The sequence below is a fragment of the Salvia splendens genome, chromosome 8 (genome assembly GCF_004379255.2).
Source record: "Salvia splendens isolate huo1 chromosome 8, SspV2, whole genome shotgun sequence".
NCBI lineage: Eukaryota > Viridiplantae > Streptophyta > Magnoliopsida > Lamiales > Lamiaceae > Salvia > Salvia splendens.
Window position 1 is genome coordinate 13,601,686 of NC_056039.1, and position 9,840 is coordinate 13,611,525.

At 42.9% G+C, this 9,840-nt stretch overlaps 2 long non-coding RNA genes across 2 annotated transcripts; one reads left to right on the plus strand and one right to left on the minus strand.

Annotated features, from left to right (window-relative positions):
- Positions 1–6,844: 6,844 nt before the first annotated feature.
- LOC121743261 lies at positions 6,845–9,081 on the minus strand. Its single transcript, XR_006038237.1, has 3 exons — positions 8,802–9,081; positions 7,607–7,671; positions 6,845–7,131 (listed from the first exon to the last, which is right to left on the minus strand). It is a non-coding gene; the product is annotated as an uncharacterized LOC121743261 (long non-coding RNA).
- LOC121743260 lies at positions 8,178–9,249 on the plus strand. Its single transcript, XR_006038236.1, has 2 exons — positions 8,178–8,613; positions 9,074–9,249. It is a non-coding gene; the product is annotated as an uncharacterized LOC121743260 (long non-coding RNA).
- The last annotated feature ends 591 nt before the right edge of the window (positions 9,250–9,840 follow it).

The following is a 9,840-nucleotide window of genomic DNA, read 5'->3' on the forward strand; positions in this document are numbered from 1 at the left end:
CTCGTCGCGCCGGCTCCACTTGTTGCACTTCCGCCGGCACTCTAGTGTCGGCGTCGAGTTCCTCTTCCTGCCGCTCCTCGCGCTCTTTCAGTCTAGACGATGGAGGACACGTAACAACTCCCCCCTCCTTAGAATGCTCCTTGTCCTCAAGGAGAGCAAGAAACTTGCGCTGCACCAATTCCGCCGGCTCCCACGTCGGGCTCTCCCCCGCATCATCAGACTAGCCTAACTGCACTTCCTTGCTTGCTGCCCCATCGTGCCACACCGTGCGGCGATCCAAAATCTTAACCGGCCGTGCCACAGGTTTACCCCGCGGGAACAAAGCCGGAAGCTCCGGGTTCACCCAGCTAGTGTTCTCCACAAACGGCTTCAACAACCCATCATGGAACACATTATGTATACGACTCCCCTTTGGCAACTGCAAACGATACGCCACCTGACCAATTCTCTCCAACAGCTCAAAAGGCCCATAAAAACGCCTCGACAACTTCGACGACAAGGGCTCACTGAATGTTGTCTGTATTGCTGCAACTTAAGTAACACCTTGTCCCCCACACTGAATTCCACCTCTCGACGATGCAAGTTCGCCGACTTCCGCATCCGCTGTTGCGCCCTCTCCAAGTTCCGGCGGAGCAGCAGAATTGTTTCCCCGCGTTGGCGTATCAGAGACGCCACATCTGGAGGAGACGACGCGGAAGTTAGCGACGCGATCAGTGGCGGAGGTTCCCGCCCGTACAAAGCCTCGAACGGCAATGTTCCCAAACCCTAATGTTGGAAAAAATTCAAAGCGAGCTCGGCCCAGGGTAAAAAATTCACCTATTTCGTCGGTCTATCCGCGGTAAAGGCTCACATATATTGCTCAAGGCCACGGTTCCTAACTTCTGTGTGTCCGTCTGATTGAGGATGACAAACCGTGGAAAATGGAGTTTAGTACCACTCAAACGGAGCATATCCTCCCATACATCGTTCAAGAACACCAGATCCCTATCTGACACCTATGTTTTAGGAAACCCATGATGTTTAACCACCATCTCGATGAACAGATTCGCAATCTTCAAAGCATTATAGCGAATTGGTAACAAGGTGAAGTGAGCATATTTTGACAGGCGATCAACTACCACCATGACCCCGTGTGACCTCGCGATGGCGGAAGCCCTGTGATGAAGTCCATCGAAACATCCTCCCACACCTGCGAGGGAATAGTGAGCGGTTGAAGTAAGCCCGCTAGTTTTTTAGTGGAGTACTTGGTCGTATGGCACTGAGAACAGGACTCCACAAACTCTTTCACCTCCTTGCGCATCCCTTTCCAATAAAACGAGGCTGCCAACCTCCTAAAAGTTCTATCCACGCCCAGATGGCCTGCTGCAGGCGAAGCATGATGCTCGTGTAAGAGCGCCTCCTTAGCCTCTGAATCCCGACTCACGTAGACTCGCCGATTAAAGTATAACAACCCGTCGACCATAAAAACCGCTGGGTCCGCATTCTCGTGCTACAGAGCAGCCTGCAGTTCAATCAGATCTGGAGTTGACTGCGTCTCTTTCCTCATAATTTCCCAGATATCCGGAATCGGATGCGCCACCGCCATCAGCGCCTGCCCGATCTCCTGCGCCGCCATCACCGCGGTGCTTGCCCCATCACATACCGCCGAAGGGCAGCCCTCTGTCGAGGCGATCGGTTCCCCCTCCAGCACCTCCATATCTCGCCTAGACAGCTTATCAGCCACTTTATTGGAGGCCCCGGTCTTATACTCAATGCAAAATTTGTAGCCCATCAATTTCCGTGCATAAAACTGTTGATCCGGAGTCTGAATTATCTGTTGCAACAACTCCTTAAGGCTTTTCTGATCACTGCAGATTACAAACTCCCTGCCCAATAAGTACTGACACCATTTCTGCACCGCTTCGACAATGGCGTACAACTCCTTGTGGTAAGTAGATGAGACCCGCCGCCTCGGACCCAATTTCTTATTGAAGAATGCCAACGGATGACCGTTCTTAAAGATGGTAATTGAGAGAGGCGATAAGTAGAAGAAGATTCATGGTGGCTAGAGTTTGAAGAGAAAAGAATTGTTTTGTAATTTTCTGTTATGTATTGTTTGACGTAGAACATTCCCTTTTATAGGGATATTACAACTCTTAGGAACTCCCACTAATTTATTGTTTGTCTAGGTAAATACCACATATTAAATGCAGTAACAATTACCAAGTAGTTGGTACTTGGAATGTGGCTAACTAGCCGTTTTGCCTCTTCATTTGACACTCCCCCTCAAGTTGAGCGACGGTATCTCCGATGTTCAACTTGGTCAATATTTCTCTAAAACTCTTTGGATTCACTGGCTTAGCTAGAATATCAGCCAACTGTTCTTCTGATGGAACAAACGGGAACTCTATAATTCCTCCTTCCAATTTTTCTTTAATGAAGTGGCGATCGACCTCGACATGTTTGGTTCTGTCATGTTGTACTGGATTTTCTGATATGCTGATTGTTGTTTTATTGTCGCAGAATAGCCTACTTTTACGGTTTGGGGAAAAACCGATCTCTGTAAGCAATCTTCTTAGCCACATAATCTCCATGAGCCCAATTTTAATTCCTCGGAACTCTGCTTCAGCACTTGATAGGGCAACGACTTTTTGCTTCTTACTTCTCCAAGTGACCAGGTTGCCTCCAATAAATGTGAAGTATCCGCCGGTTGATTTTCTATCGACTGGATTACTTGCCCAATCAGCATCTGTATAGCCATCTACTTCAAGATCCTTCCCCCTTTTAAAGAATATTCCAAAGTTTGATGTTCCCTTGAGGTACCTCACTACTCGTAAGGCTGCATTCATATGTTCTTCTTGGGGTTGGTGCATGAATTGACTAACAACTCCAACTGCATAAGCAATGTCTGGTCTGGTATGTGAGAGATAAAGCAATTTTCCAACCAGCCTTTGATATTTCTCTCGATCTTCAGGCTCAGCTCCTTCAATAATTTTAAGCCCATGGTTTGGTACCATTGGTGTGTCGGCCGGCTTGCAGTCTAAAAGTCCTGTTTCTGCCAGTAGATTGAGAACATATTTCCTCTGTCTTAGAAATATTCCATGCCTTGGTCTCAATACCTCTATTCCCAAGACGTACTTTAGGGGGCCGAGATCTTTCATGTCAAATTCTTTGAACAGATTGGTCTTGAGGTTATTGATTTCTTCTGTATCATCTCCTGTGATGATCATATCGTCAACATAGATGATAAGGCATGTAACCTTATCCCCTCTCCTCTTTGTGAAGAGTGTATGATCAGAAAGGCTCTGTTTGAATCCATGTTTGATCATTGCTTGGCAAAACCTTCCAAACCATATCCTCGGGGATTGTTTTAAGCCGTATAAGGTCTTCTTCAGTCTGCACACCTGTCCAGGACCAAACTCGCCATCAAATCCTGGTGGAACTGTCATATAGACTTCCTTGTCTTTTTTCAATTCTCCATGGAAAAGGCATTAGTCACATCCAACTAATGTAGCGACCAATCCTTACAAGCTGCAACTTACAACAATGCTCGGATGGTGTCAAGTTTGGCAACTGGGGAGAAAGTTTCATCGTAGTCAATCCCATAAACTTGAGTGTATCCTTTAGCCACCAATCGCTCCTTGTATCTCTCGATTGATCCATCTGCACGTCTTTTGATGGTGAAAACCCACCTACATCCGACTGGTTTTTTTCCTTCTGAAAGAGTACACTTTTCCCATGTTCTATTCTTAATCAGAGCATCAACCTCCTTCTTCATGGCTTCCTTCCAATATTTGTGCTTGACTACTTCTTGGAAAGACTAGGGAATTTCTTCTTCTTCATATAGGGCTACCTCGAATGCTCGGGCTATTTCTGTGAGGTGTCCTTGAGTGATGTTTTCCACTGAATATCTTGTTTTTCTCCCTTTCCAGTCTGGAGAGTATCTCTTGGGAGGAATGCCCCTTGTACTTCTTTGGGGCAATCTGTCGTGCTCTGTCTCTTGTTCCATCGGTGGCTCATTTGTGTCACTTCTGTTTTCCCTGTCACTGTTAGTGGTTTCAGGTAGGGTACCAATATTAGGATCAGAAGTGTTTACCTCAAGATTCAAAGACTGGTCAGATAGCTCGGTGGGATCCTAAAGCGACACATCATGTTCTTGGGGATTTGACTGTCAGATGGTACTGCTAACTTCCTCTGTTGGACCAACTTCTGTGATAGGATTTTGGTCTGACTCATTTGTTTGGTTGTTCTCTCCCTCCCCCTGAATGGTTTCTCCCCAAAGAGGTAGCCAATTTAGTTAGTCACTACTCGAGTTTTCTAACTTACTCTCCCCCTGACCGCTAGATTGGCTATAGAAATATTCGCTTTCAACAAAATCGCAGTTCATAGTTGTGTACATACGATCTGTCGAAGGGTCATAGCATCGATAACCTTTTTGATTTTTTCCATAACCCAAGAAGACACATTTGACTGCACAAGGTGAGAATTTGTCACGGTCATGTTTGGGGATGTGGACAAACACGATACAACCAAAAATTTTGGGGTCGAGATGGAGGGACAATGGTACCGAGTTTTGGGAAGAGAAGACCTCTAGAGGAGTTTTGAAGTTAAGGATCCTTGTGGGAAGGCGATTTAAGAGATATACGGAAGTTGCGATGGCTTCTGGCCAGAAGGATTTTGGGATGTTTGAATCCATGAGGAGGGCACGGGTGATTTCTAGGATATATCGATTTTTCCGCTCGGCTACCCCATTTTGTTATGTTGTATAGGCAAATGAAGTTTGGTGGATAAAGCCATTTTCGGTGAAGAAAGATGTCATCTTAGAGTTCACGTATTCTCTCCCATTATCAGATCTAAGGATTTGAATTCTAGAATTATATTGGGTTTGGACAAGACGATAGAACTCAGTAAATTTCTCAAAAACTTCTGATTTTGTTTTCAAAAAATAAATCCAAGTCATACGTGAAAAATCATCAATAAACAACAAAAAATATCGAAAACCTTGTCCTCCAGTAACCGGAGCAGGGCCCCACACATCAGAGTGAACCAAAGCAAAAGGTGATTTTTCTCTAGTGTTGTTTAATTTAAAAGAAAGTCTGTGACTTTTTGCTAAAACACACGTTTCACAATTCAAAACATGCGTAGAAGAAACTAACTCAGGAAAGAGTAGGCGAAGATAACTTATGGGTGGGTGCCCTAACCGGCGATGCAAGAGCCAAATCTGTCTGTCAGTTAGTCCGTGAGTTAGCATCGCAGTACTCTGTTGGGCTATCTCATCCACATAGTACAATCCATGTCGCCCAGTGCCACGCCCAACTACCGTTCCCGTCTTGATATCCTGTAACATACAAAAATGAGGCTGCATTAGCAATTTGCAGTTGAGATCTCTTGTTACATGACTAACAGACAAAAGTTTGTGGGACAATGAAGGAACATAAAGACAGTTCGAGAGGCGAAGGGTTGGTGAGATAGTGACAGTTCCCGCCCCCTCTACTTGTGCTAACTCCCCACTAGCTGTTTGGACAAAAATTTTTGTGCATTGGGAAATATCGAGGAAGTCCGATGCATCAAAGGACATGGTATCGCTTGCCCCACAGTCAAAGATCCAATGGTAGTCTTTAGGTCCTATGTTTGAGGAAGATGAGTACGCTAAAGCTTGGAATGTATTTGTACAAGTAATGGAAGGCTGAAATTCAAAATGTCGGGGTGTGTTTTCATTTTTTTCGAAAGTTTGGGGTGTATTCTCGGAAATTTGGAAAAAAAGGGGTTTTTTGTGTAATTTTTCGGTCAATAGAGGTGGCTTTGGTAATATCAGAATGGACTGGGGGGAAATTTGGGAGGAATTTTTGTGGTGGGGTTTATTTTGGGATTTAACCAAACTTTGTGGGCTCATTTGCAAAATGGACATAGGGAGGCGGCCATTCCTCCCTAACCGCCTCCAATACTCTCTCCTTCACTTCTTCCTTCTTCATCATCGCAAAGCCCGAGCCGCCAAAGCTTTTTTTGGATTTGTGACTATTAGAATGCTGCGGTGGATCGGTGTAATCCGTCGGAGCGCTGGCTCCGTGCCTCCTCTGCTTCTTCCTCCTTCTCCACCGCAAAGCTGTCGTCGCTCCTTCACTCCCCGAGAGCTCTAGCGCCGACGAACCATTACGGTTTGGGCACTGGGTGAAGGGGCGACTGATGCTACTACTTCCGCTGCTGATGCCAACGTTGCTGTCTGTGATGGGGGCGCTTGGTCGCTTGGTGTGTTTTCACCAGCCATCCAGCCTTCCTTGTTTTCTCCGGCGTTGGTGAGTGGTGTTGTTGCCACAAGTGACTTTAAACCACTGAATACCCTTTCTCCGCCATCAACGAGGGCACTTGCGTACGTTTTCTTCAGTGCGGGATGTCTTTCCTTGTTCTCCTGCAGTGGTGTATGGCTACTCTCCGGCAAAATCTTTTCAGTGCATAGATTTATGTTTGAGGCGGTACTCTTTCGGCTGTTCACCGGTGTCGTTGCTGCAGTAGGGTGGTTGGACCCTATGCCGAGGTTCTTCGGCTGATAGGAATTTTGACTTTGGTATGTGTTGGTTTTGTACAAATCAATTAGATTTGAGATTGTCTCGATCAATTGTTCGAGAGTGTGTATTTGGCTTACCTCATTTGGAGGTTTTTTGTTGATTTCCTGCTCTGATACCATCTTAAAGATGGTAATCGAGAGAGGCGATAAGTAGAAGAAGATTCATGTTGGCTAGAGTTTGAAGAGAAGAGAATTGTTTTGTGATTTTCTGTTATGTATTGTTTGACGTAGAACGTTTCCTTTTATAGGGATATTACAACTCTTAGTGTCACGACCGCCCTTTAGGGTTAATAAATACGGGCGATCGTGAATAAAAGAACTTAATAAACAGAAAAGGAAACAAGGGTTTCAATAAAGAGTTTGACCAATAATTAATATTTAGAAAAAAAAGGTCAAGAGGTTGACATTATCCAAATAGTTAGGTTCAAAGCTAAATGAATGATGAGTAAAAACAATGTCTCAGCGGAAGCGTTCAAGAGAAAGAGTGACGTCATGTGTGGATACACAACGACACTCGTAGTTCACAACTAACCAAACAATGCTTCAATTTTAAGTTGCTGAACACCACCAATTGCTCGTCGCCGCTCAACCTGCACATAGGGAAAACACATGCATGGCTGAGTACTATAAAATATACTCAGTGGGCTCTTGCCGAAAACATTTTCAATAAAAAAAAAATTATTTATCATGCCATCCATAAGTAACCATCGGGTTTTAGCTTTAGAAAGGCCCGAGGCACTAAAAATCATTTCTCATTCTAAAAGTCGACTGATCAGTCATTTTCCCATAGACGTTTGCCATATCTGCTCATACATGACTTGGAATGTGGCCATAAACCAAGTCACTAGACCGGCCAGCCCGTATGCTAGCACACGATCTACCATAGGTGTACACTAATCCAAGTAGGGTTTGCGGCCCTACGTGGACCCGAATTCGATTTAAATAATAGTGGCATAAGCCACATCAGATAGGCACGTTAAAAATCAAATCACGGCATGATAAACACAGTTTCACTCCCATCGATAAAATATTTATGACATCGTCCTTATTTAAAAGAAAGCTCACCTCGACTGCTTAATCCTCAAGCACTTTCTTCCCCTTTGTATCACGTTTCACTTGCAATGATTCACCTTTAACATTTAGATAATACATAAATCAACACACTCTTCAAATAAGTAAATAAAAATGCATGCATCCTAAGTAAAATCTTTTATCTCGTTTTCTCAATTTTTCGCATATTTTCGATTATTCGGCGGCCGCTTGTGCCCATAATTCCTTCGTTGGCTCCTCGCATTTCCTTCCACGATATCGAATTAAAAATTCCAAAATTATTTAAGCGCATAAATTAATCATCGAAATTATTTCCCCTCGAACGTATATTTATTTAGGACTTGGGATAGATTATTCAACCTTCACATTATCCGGAAATTAATTAAATAATTCTCCACAATTAATTTATCAGTCTAAGAATTTAAATAATTTGGCCCAAGAATTAGAAAGTGGCCCACAACAAATCACCCACCTTCTCCTTAATAATTGAAAGCCCATTTTTTTCTCCAATTAGAATTTGAGCCCAAACAAAATAAAAGTGTGACCCAAAGCAAAAGAGATAATAAAAATAAAAGGAGATATAAATAATAGTAATGCATATACTCCCAGATAAACCACACGTATACCCCTACCCTTTAGAAAACATCAATTTATTTAGAGAAATAAAAATAAGAAAAACATGACAAAAACTCTCATCCCAAACCCGTCGCCTACTACCTTCTATGTGTCTCTTTTCTTCTCAAGCAGGAACTCCCCCAAACTTGAAATTTGAAACCCAAATTGATATCTTGCAGTGGCACACTCCACCCACGAATAAATTTTCCGTCGTAGCCACCCCAATCGACTTGTTCGGGCAGCAGCTGTAGCCGTTTCCGAATCTGCCGCTGCCACTGTTGTCTCCATCGCGAACAGCCGCTGCTATCAGCACTGCACTCCGCGCCGCCGTCTCGCGGTTGGCTGCTGCTCGAGCAGTTATGAGTTGCTGTTCGGTAGCTCCGGATCGCTACTCGGCAGCCCCGAAGGTTAAGTCTTTTACTTCACTTTTTTTTATTTCAATTCATTATCAGGTTATTCTTTGATTCGGTTTCCGCTCGGGTTGTGCGATTTACTCGATTAAAAGGTTGATTACAGATTATGGTAACAATAGTGCAGTGAACATGAATGCTTGTAAAAACGATTGGAATTTGGTGTTGGTGTGAGAGGTATATACCTTAGATTTGGCAGATTGCGAGAGAACAAATAAAACTCCCTCTCTTTAGCTCTTGGTTTCTTGAATCTGTTCCGACTGGAATAGGAAGAAAGGCAGCCTTGTTCTTGTGAATTCTTGCAGGGGTGGAACTTGATTTGGGAAGGAATTGTGGAAGCGGCGTGGTAGATTAGGGTAGAAAGACTAAGATTTATAAGAGAATTTGTGGTAATTGATTCTCAATTAATTGGAATTAAAGGTTGATTGGTGGTTTAATTTTGGAAAAGGATTTGCAGATGATGGGAGGAGAGGAAGACGCTTGAACATGGAGGATGAGGAATCCTTTGCTAAATTTTATTTAATTATTTTCTTCTATCCTCAATTGTAATCAAGTAAAAGATTTAGGGAAAGGAGAAACGGTTTTTAACGTGGGTTGAGGGAAGTTTTCGAATTCTCCATTTTTTTTGAATTATTTGCAGATCACGGTGGAGGAAAATCTCTGAGAATCTTTAATTAAATTGAATTATCGACTTGGTGACCAAGTCAACAGGAAGAGGATTTAATTTGATTTGTTTAATTCACGGTCCTTTGTATTTTAATTAAATTGTGCCGCACACAGTTTAATTATCACGGACTAAATTTTTATATTATTTATTCAATTTATCGGATCGGAATTGAGTCCAATAAATATTCCTCACGTAAGGGAATTATTTAAATTCGCATTGTGATGTACTTCACAATTTCTAGCTCTAATAACAAATTTTCATTTATTCAAAAACAATTAAATTCACCACACATCAATTATTCAAAAACAGTCACGTCACATATTGAACAAAGTTGACCCAGTCAAAATTCCAACTCAAAATTAGGTCACGAAAAGTATCCAACAATAATTCCACTCGACAATTAATTCACGGAGTTCGCAACATTAAAAGAATTAAATGCAAGTACTTTAGGGTTCGAAAATTAGGGTTCAAAAAGTGGGGCATTACACTTAGGAACTCCCAGTAATTTATTGTTTGTTTAGGTAAATACTACCTATTAAATGCAGTAACAATTACCA